The sequence below is a fragment of the Nerophis ophidion genome, linkage group LG22 (genome assembly GCF_033978795.1).
Source record: "Nerophis ophidion isolate RoL-2023_Sa linkage group LG22, RoL_Noph_v1.0, whole genome shotgun sequence".
Lineage (NCBI taxonomy): Eukaryota > Metazoa > Chordata > Actinopteri > Syngnathiformes > Syngnathidae > Nerophis > Nerophis ophidion.
This window is the reverse complement of record NC_084632.1, coordinates 13,823,913-13,833,041: the sequence shown is the minus strand read 5'-3', so window position 1 is coordinate 13,833,041 and position 9,129 is coordinate 13,823,913.

Genomic DNA, 9,129 nt, shown 5'->3' with positions numbered 1-9,129 from the left:
GGGCTGCGAGCACCACCAACAAAAATATCGGTTCCTCAGAGAAATATTTCAAACAATGTACTAATATGATTCACTTAAAAGAAGCAAGTGTTTACAAAGTACAAGGAAGGTGTGGTCCGTATGGACCGCAGAGGCACTCAGTTGTTATACATTTTTCCACCACTTGTGGCAGTAATGACAATATAAAACAGATAGAAGACTGGAGCTAAATTCATAGAGAATTTTCTCAAGTGCAAAAATTATGACTAAAGTGGTAAAGCTGTAATTAATTTGCACTTCAACTGTATTGCCAGTTTTGTTAAGAAACCTGTATTATTAATTTATCTATTTTAGTACAACATTGTATGTCACTTTTTTTTCCTTCAGTTATTAGAGTACCTTATTATGCAGAATATTTGGCTAGTACTTATTTTTGTAATCAGCCTCGCCTAAGTCTGAGGTTTATGTGTTAAATAATATTTGTGTTTAACACATGGTTTCACATCATTTGACAAGGTTGTGAACTGCAGGAAGGTCAGATATAACTATTGAATATGATTGAAATTAAAGAGTAAAATTACTAATTCAGGGTTTGGAAAAGTTGGGTTCTGAAGTCAAAAAAGATTAAGGAATACCGTAGTAAAATGTACTATAGATGTCCCTATCATCATATATGGCTTCAGATCTGATCCGGTTTTAAGTTCTGATTCAGTACTTTGACTGTATTTACTTTCAAGGCACCAAAGACAGCTAAACAGTGACCATGTGTGTGGGGAGCACAACAGACAAGGCAAAGACAGACCTTGACATTGTAAATATTTTCAGATTTTATGGTCTGATATTTGGTTACTTAGTCCATCCTAATCTCCACTTCCCTTCGTCAACTCAACGGAAAATGGTCTTTGCTAATAAAACCCAGAATGTAAACTGTTGCCTATTATCTAAGTTTCGGGGCCCCCAAACTATTTTCAGCTGTCGCGTTTTTACTTCACGCCACCTCTTTCAACGTGCACTGGAACACATAAATAAAGCTATTAGGTTTTGGAAAACAAACGGAAGTGTCTCTACGAGGAACGTAACAAACCCGTGTCTCTCGGATCAAGAATGCCAGCCTTTTCCAATCAAACTGAAACTGATAACGTTCTCATTTACAAACCCTGTTTCCATATGAGTTGGGAAATTGTGTCGGATGTAAATATAAACGGAATACAATGATTTGCAAATCCTTTTCAACCCATATTCAATTGAATGCACTACAAAGACAAGATATTTGTTGTTCAAACTCATAAACTTTATTTTTTGCAAATAATAATTAACTTAGAATTTCATGGCTGCAACACGTGCCAAAGTAGTTGGGAAAGGGCATGTTCACCACTGAGTTTCATCACCTTTTCTTTTAACAACACTCAAACGTTTGGGAACTGAGTAAACTAATTGTTGAAGCTTTGTAAAGTGGAAGTCTTTCCCATTCTTGTTTTATGTAGAGCTTTAGTCAGTCCGGGGTCTCCACTGTCATATTTTACGCTTCATAATGCGCCACACATTTTCAATGGGAGACAGGTCTGGACTGCAGGCGGGCCAGGAAAGTACCCGCACTCTTTTACTACGAACCCACGCTGTTGTAACAAGTGGCTTGGCATTGTCTTGCTGAAATAAGCAGGAGCGTCCATGATAACGTTGCTTGAATGACAAATTATGTTGCTACAAAACCTTTATGGACCTTTCAGCATTAATGGTGCCTTCACAGATGTTTAAGTTACCCATGCCTTGGGCACTAATGCACCCCCATACCATCACAAATGCTGGCTTTCAAACTTTGCGCCCATAACAATCCTAATGGTTATTTTCCTCTTTGTTCTGGAGGACACCACGTCCTCTGTTTCCAAATAAATTTGAAATATGGACTCGTCAGACCACAGAGCACGTTTCTACTTTTCATCAGTCCATCTCAGATGAGCTCGGGCCCAGAGAAGCCGGCTGCGTTTCAAGGTGTTGTTGATAAATAAGTTTGGCTTTGCATAGTAGAGTTTTAACTTGCACTTACAGATGTAGCGACCAACTGTAGTTACTGACAGCGGTTTTATGAATTGTTCCTGAGCCCATGTGGTGATATCCTTTACAAACTGTCGGTTTTTGATGCAGTACCGCCTGAGGGCTCAAAGGTCCGTGATATCATCGCTCACGTGCAGTGATTTCTCCAGATTCTCTGAACCTTTTGATGATTTTACGGACCGTAGATGGTAAAATCCCTAAATTCCTTGCAATAGCTCGTTGAGAAATGTTCTTCTTAAACTGTTCGACAATTTGCTTACAAAGTGGTGACCCTTCGCCCCATCCTTGTTTGTGAATTACTTAGCATTTTAATGGAAGCTGCTTTTATACCCAATCATCAATCAATCAATCAATCAATGTTTACTTATATAGCCCTAAATCACTAGTGTCTCAAAGGGCTGCACAAACCACCACGACATCATGGCACCCACCTGTTCCCAATTAGCCTGCACACCTGTGGGATGTTCCAAATAAGTGTTTGATGAGCATTCCTCAACTTTCTCAGTATTTATTGCCACCTTTCCCAACTTCTTTGTCACGAGTTGCTGGCATCAAATTCTAAAGTTAATGATTATTTGCAAAAAAAAAAAAAAGGTTTATCAGTTTGAACATCAAATATGTTGTCTTTGTAGCATATTCAACTGAATATGGGTTGAAAATTATTTGCAAATTATTGGATCGCGTTTATATTTACATCTAACACAATTTTCCAACTCATGGAAACGGGGTTTGTACTAAGGGACGGCTGGCGTAGCTTCTTAGGATCTGCGCTCATAGATTTTACGATTCATGTCGCAAAAATGTGTTCCCTTTTTCGGGTCTCCCAATGTCTAGCATTAAAAGATTACAGTTGGTACAAAATGCTTCTGCTAGAGTTAAGACAAGAAAAAGAAAGTTTGATCTTATTACCCCTATACTGTGCACTTAAGTTGTGACTTTAAGGTTTTACTACTTACGTATAAAAAACTACACGGTCTAGCTCCATCCTATCTTGCCGATTGTATTGTACCATATGTCCTGACAACAGAGGTGGGTAGAGTAGCCAGAAATTGTACTCAAGTAAGAGTACTGTTACTTTAGAGATTTATTACTCAAGTAAAAGTAAGGAATAGTCACCCAAATATTTACTTGAGTAAAAGTAAAAAGTATGTTGTGAAAAAAACTACTGAAGTACTGAGTAACTGATGAGTAACCTGTTCGTTTAATGATTACGGCAACAAATGCACAAAAACATAAAAATAGCAATGAGCAAATTCAGAGCCAGGTATATCTCTTAATCAACTAAAACAATATTATATGTTTAATAGTACATTAAATTAAAAAATAAGGCAAATTGAGCCACAATAACTTAACAGCACCAGAGGCTCAGTAGGCATTCATCAATTGATTGATTGAAACTTGTATTATTAGATTGCACAGTACAGTACATATTCCGTACAATTGACCACTAAATGCTAACACCCCAATACGTTTTTCAACGTTTATCAATTACTTAATAAATGACCAAGTCGAGGTGATCTACCTCATATATACATACACACACATATCATATATACACACACACATATATATATATATATATATATATATATATATATATATATATATATATATATATATATATATATATGTATATATATATATATGTATACATACATTTATATATACAGTATATAATTTATATTTATTTATTTTGCTGTTTTTGTTGACATGTTAAAGGTGTTTTAATGAATATACATGCATGTTTAACACATATAGATTCTTATCTTTCATGAAGACAAGAATATAAGTTGGTGTATTACCTGATTCTGATGACTTGCATTCATTGGAATCAGACAGTAGTGTTGATAACGTCCACATTTTCAAATGGAGGAGAAAAAAAGATCCTCCTTCCCGTCTAATACCACATGAAAGCCGTTGGTTTTTGGCATCTTATTTGTCCAGCTTCCATTTTCGTTTTTATATGCTTCACAAGAAATACATTGGCGGCAAACTCCGTAGTTTGCTCACTTGTTTGCGCTGGCTTTCGGAGACTCTTATTTTGTTAGCGCAGGCATGATGGAGCAGCACTTTTATTGTGAAGACAGAAACTGTGCGATCAGTCTTTAGGCTTTTGACGGGAAGTATGGTTGAAATAAAAAGTGTCTTTTTTCCTTTAGATTGCACAGTACAGTACATATTCCGTACATTTGACCACTAAATGGTAACACCCCAATAAGTTTTTCAACTTGTTTGAGTCGGATTCGACGTGTGACGGTTACGTGACCGCCTGGCTTTGTTTGATTGGTTTAACGTCACCAGTGACTGCATGTGATTGGTGAAAAGCAGGCATGCTTACATCCTACTTTGAATGTGTGACAAAACCAAAACAAACAAAGCGTGCAATAACAGATTGATTTAAAAAAAGTAGCGAGCTGAATGTAGATAAATGGAGCGCAGTAAAAGTAGCGTTTCTTCTCCATAAATTGACTCAAGTAAAAGTATGTTGCATAAAAACTACTCTTAGAAGTACAATTTATCCCAAAAGTTACTCAAGTTGATGTAACAGAGTAAATGTAGCGCGTTACTACCTACCTCAGCCTGACAAGATATCTGCGTTCAAAGAACTCCGGCTTATTAATGATTCTCAGAGCCCCAAAAAAGTCTGCGGGCTATAGACCGTTTTCAATTCGGGCTCCCCTTCCGGTAACAGTTAGAGATGCTACCTCAGTAGTAGCAATTAAGTCCCATCTTAAAACTCATTTGTATACTCTAGCCTTTAAATAGACCAGGGGGTCTATTTTGGACCAGTTGATCTGCAGTTTCTTTTATTTTCTGCCGCCCTCTCTCTTGTGGAAAGGGGGGCTCAGAAGTACTGGCTGTCCAGAGTCGGGACCCGGGGTGGACCGCTCGCCTGTGCACGGGTTGGGTACATCTTTGCTCTGCTGACCCGTCTCTGCTCGTGATTGTCTCCTGCTGGCCCCACTATGGACTGGACTCTCACTATTATGTTAGATCCACTATGAACTGGACTTTCACAAAATGATGTTGGACCCACTCGACGTTCATTGCATCCGGTCTCCCCTAGAAGGGGGGGTCACGCACATCTGCGGTCCTCTCCAAGGTTTTTTCATAGTCATTCATATTGACATCCCACTGGGTAGTGACTTTTTCCTTGCCCTTTTGTGGGCTCTGAACCGAGGATGTCGTCGTGGCTTGTGCAGCCCTTTGAGACACCTGTGATTTAGGGCTATATAAATCAATCAATCAATCAATCAATGTTTACTTATATAGCCCTGAATCACTAGTGTCTCAAAGGGCTGCACAAACCACTACGACATCCTCGGTAGGCCCACATAAGGGCAAGGAAAACTCACACCCAGTGGGACGTCGGTGACAATGATGACTATGAGAACCTTGGAGAGGAGGAAAGCAATGGATGTCGAGCGGGTCCAACATGATACTGTGAAAGTTCAATCCATAATGGATCCAACACAGTCGCGAGAGTCCAGTCCAAAGCGGATCCAACACAGCAGCGAGAGTCCCGTTCACAGCGGAGCTAGCAGGAAACCATCCCAAGCGGAGGCGGATCAGCAGCGCAGAGATGTCCCCAGCCGATCCACAGGCAAGCAGTACATGGCCACCGGATCGGACCGGACCCCCTCCACAAGGGAGATTGGGACATAGAAGAAAAAGAAAAGGAACGGCAGATCAACTGGTCTAAAAAGGGAGTCTATTTAAAGGCTAGAGTATAAAAATGAGTTTTAAGGTGAGACTTAAATGCTTCTACCGAGGTGGCATCTCGAACTGTTACCGGGAGGGCATTCCAGAGTACTGGAGCCTGAACGGAAAACGCTCTATAGCCCGCAGACTTTTTTTGGGCTTTGGGAATCACTAATAAGCCGGAGTCCTTTGAACGCAGATTTCTTGCCGGGACATATGGTACAATACAATCGGCAAGATAGGATGGAGCTAAACCGTGTAGTATTTTATACGTAAGTAGTAAAACCTTAAAGTCACATCTTAAGTGCACAGGAAGCCAGTGCAGGTGAGCCAGTACAGGCGTAATGTGATCAAACTTTCTTGTTATTGTCAAAATTCTAGCAGCTGCATTTTGTACCAACTGTAATCTTTTAATGCTAGACATGGGGAGACCCGAAAATAATACGTTACAGTAGTCGAGGCGAGACGTAACAAACGCATGGATAATGATCTCAGCGTCTTTAGTGGACAGAATGGAGCTAATTTTAGCGATATTACGGAGATGAAAGAAGGCCGTTTTAGTAACGCTTTTAATGTGTGCCTCAAAGGAGAGAGTTGGGTCAAAGATAATACCCAGATTCTTTACCGTGTCGCCTTGTTTAATTGTTTGGTCGTCAAATGTTACAGTTGTATTATTAAATAGAGTTCAGTGTCTAGCAGGACCGATAATCAGCATTTCCGTTTTTTTGGCATTGAGTTGCAAAAAGTTAGCGGACATCCATTGTTTAATTTCATTAAGACACGCCTCCAGCTGACTACAATCCGGCGTGTTGGTCAGCTTTAGGGGCATGTAGAGTTGGGTGTCATCAGCATAACAGTGAAAGCTAACACCGTATTTGCGTATGATGTCACCTAAAAATTGATTGATTGATTGACTGTCGAAGTCAGGTTAAGATTCTATTCGGACCAGAACAAGTTTAAATACACACACCAAGAAACTGGGATTTAACGTCAAAGTTGGGTGTTGTTGACTCATCCTAACCCCCAACACAACTTTCTGCCTGCACTTTAGTTTATCTTAAGGCACACTTCATCTTAATCTCATATCTTTGGTGGTAGCGTGCATCGTGCGCTACCAGACATTGCACGCAAAGATACTCCCAACATCTCACACCCGGACGACTCGCTAAAAGGTGTTGGCCCCGATAAGCCGGTTTGATCCGTTCCCGTCGGTGTGTGTTAAGCGGGTTTCTTCCTCAACAATCGGCCCTCCTCTTGGATTCGATGGCTGCACAGTGTTTCTGCAGCCTTCCATACAGGCCAGTAGGTGTGGTGGTTTAATACATTTTTAGAGTCAATATCGATGAAAAAACACAAAAGACAAAATCCTAGTCCGATGAACTCTTGGGCGTCTTCGGAAAGCCGCAAAGAAAATATTTTTGCAGGTAAAGGAATGGAATTTTTTTTCATTAATAAAATGTGAGGAAGGCACGTTTTGGAGAATGACTGAAATGAATAAGGTAATATCAAGGTAGGGTTGTAGTGGTATTAGTATCGTACAGCGATATTTATGAATCATATTCAGTACTACACCACCTCTGAAAAGTACCATCACCTTGTGTCATTGCTGGTTTACGAGCAGGCGAGCATGTTCGGCAGCGCACAATCACAGAGTACTTACAAGCAGACACAGTGTGTAGACAGAAAAGGGAGAACACACACATTTTGTCTTAAAAACTAAAGATAAAGGTGAAGTTATAACACTGAAACGCCCTCAGGAAGAGATGCTTTAAGACACGGCTAGTTAGTCAGCAGTGTTTTAGCTACTTCTAAATCACTAATTCTCGTCTTTATGGTGACAAATAACGTAAGTTTCTCACAAGTATCATCCCTGCAGGACGAGGAATAGCTAAAAATGCTTCACTACACACCGTAGCTCACCGGTGTCAAAATGTAAACAAACGGCAATGTTATATCAACACCTAATATCCACTGTAATGATACCAAGTACAGGAGCGTATCTAGTCGATACTACTTTGATTACATCAACATTTTTTGGTAACACAACATCTTCTTTCGTTTTTTAAAAATGTATATTATGTTTATTATGTGTGAATGTGAGTGTGAATGTTGTCTGTCTATCTGTGTTGGCCCTTCGATGAGGTGGCGACTTGTCCAGGGTGTACACCGCCTTCCGCCCGATTGTAGCTGAGATAGGCGCCAGCGCCCCCCGCGACCCCGAAAGGGAACAAGCGGTAGAAAATGGATGGATGGATGTTTATAAACTCAGGAAAATATGTCCCTGAACAAATGAGGACTTTGAATATGACCAATGTATGATCCTGTAACTACTTGGTATCGGATTGGTACCCAAATGTGTGGTATCATCCAAAACTAATATAAAGTATCCTAAAAAATGAATAAGTGATTATTACATTTTAACTGAAGTGTAGATAGAACATATTAAAAGAGAAAGTAAGCAGACATTAACAGTAAATTAACAAGTAGATTAAAAATTTAAAACGTCAAAAGTGCTAAAGGAATGGCTAAATCAGGCTAGAATCAAGGTTTTAGAATGGCCTAGCCAAAGTCCTGACTTAAATGTGTGGACAATGCTGAAGAAACAAGTCCATGTCAGAAAACCAACAAATTTAGCTGAACTGCACCAATTTTGTCAAGAGGAGTGGTCAAAAATTCAGCCAGAAGCTTGTGGATGGCTACCAAAAGCGCTTTATTGCAGTGAAACTTGCCAAGGGACATGTAAGCAAATATTAACATTGCTGTATGTATACTTTTGACCCAGCAGATTTGCTCACATTTTCAGTAGACACATAATAAATTCATAAAAGAACCAAACTTCATGAATGTTTTTTTTTTTTGTGACCAACAAGTATGTGCTCCAATCATTCTATCACAAACAAATAATCAATCAATCAATGTTTATTTATACAGCTCTAAATCACAAGTGTCTCAAATCACAAGCCTCAACAACATCCTCTGTTCAGGGCAAGGAAAAACTCACAACCCAGTGGGATGTCAATGTGAATGACTATAAGAAACCTTGGAGAGGACCGCAGATGTGGGTGAACCCCACCCTCCCAGGGGAGACCAGAGGCAGTGGACGTCGAATACCTGTGCCCCCCCCTTCCACTGGGGAGTGGGTGGCAGTGTATAAAATAAAACAAACGGCAGATCAACTGGTCTAAAAAGGGGTCTATTTTAAGGCTAGAGTACACAAATTAGATTTAAGATGGGACCTAACTGCTTCTACTGAGGTAGCATCTCTAACTGTTACCGGGACGGCATTCCATAGTACTGGGGCCCGAATAGAAAACGCTCTACAGCCCGCAGACTTATTTTGGGCTCTGGGAATCACTAATAAGAAAAGAAAACAGAACATAAGAGTTGTATAAATTA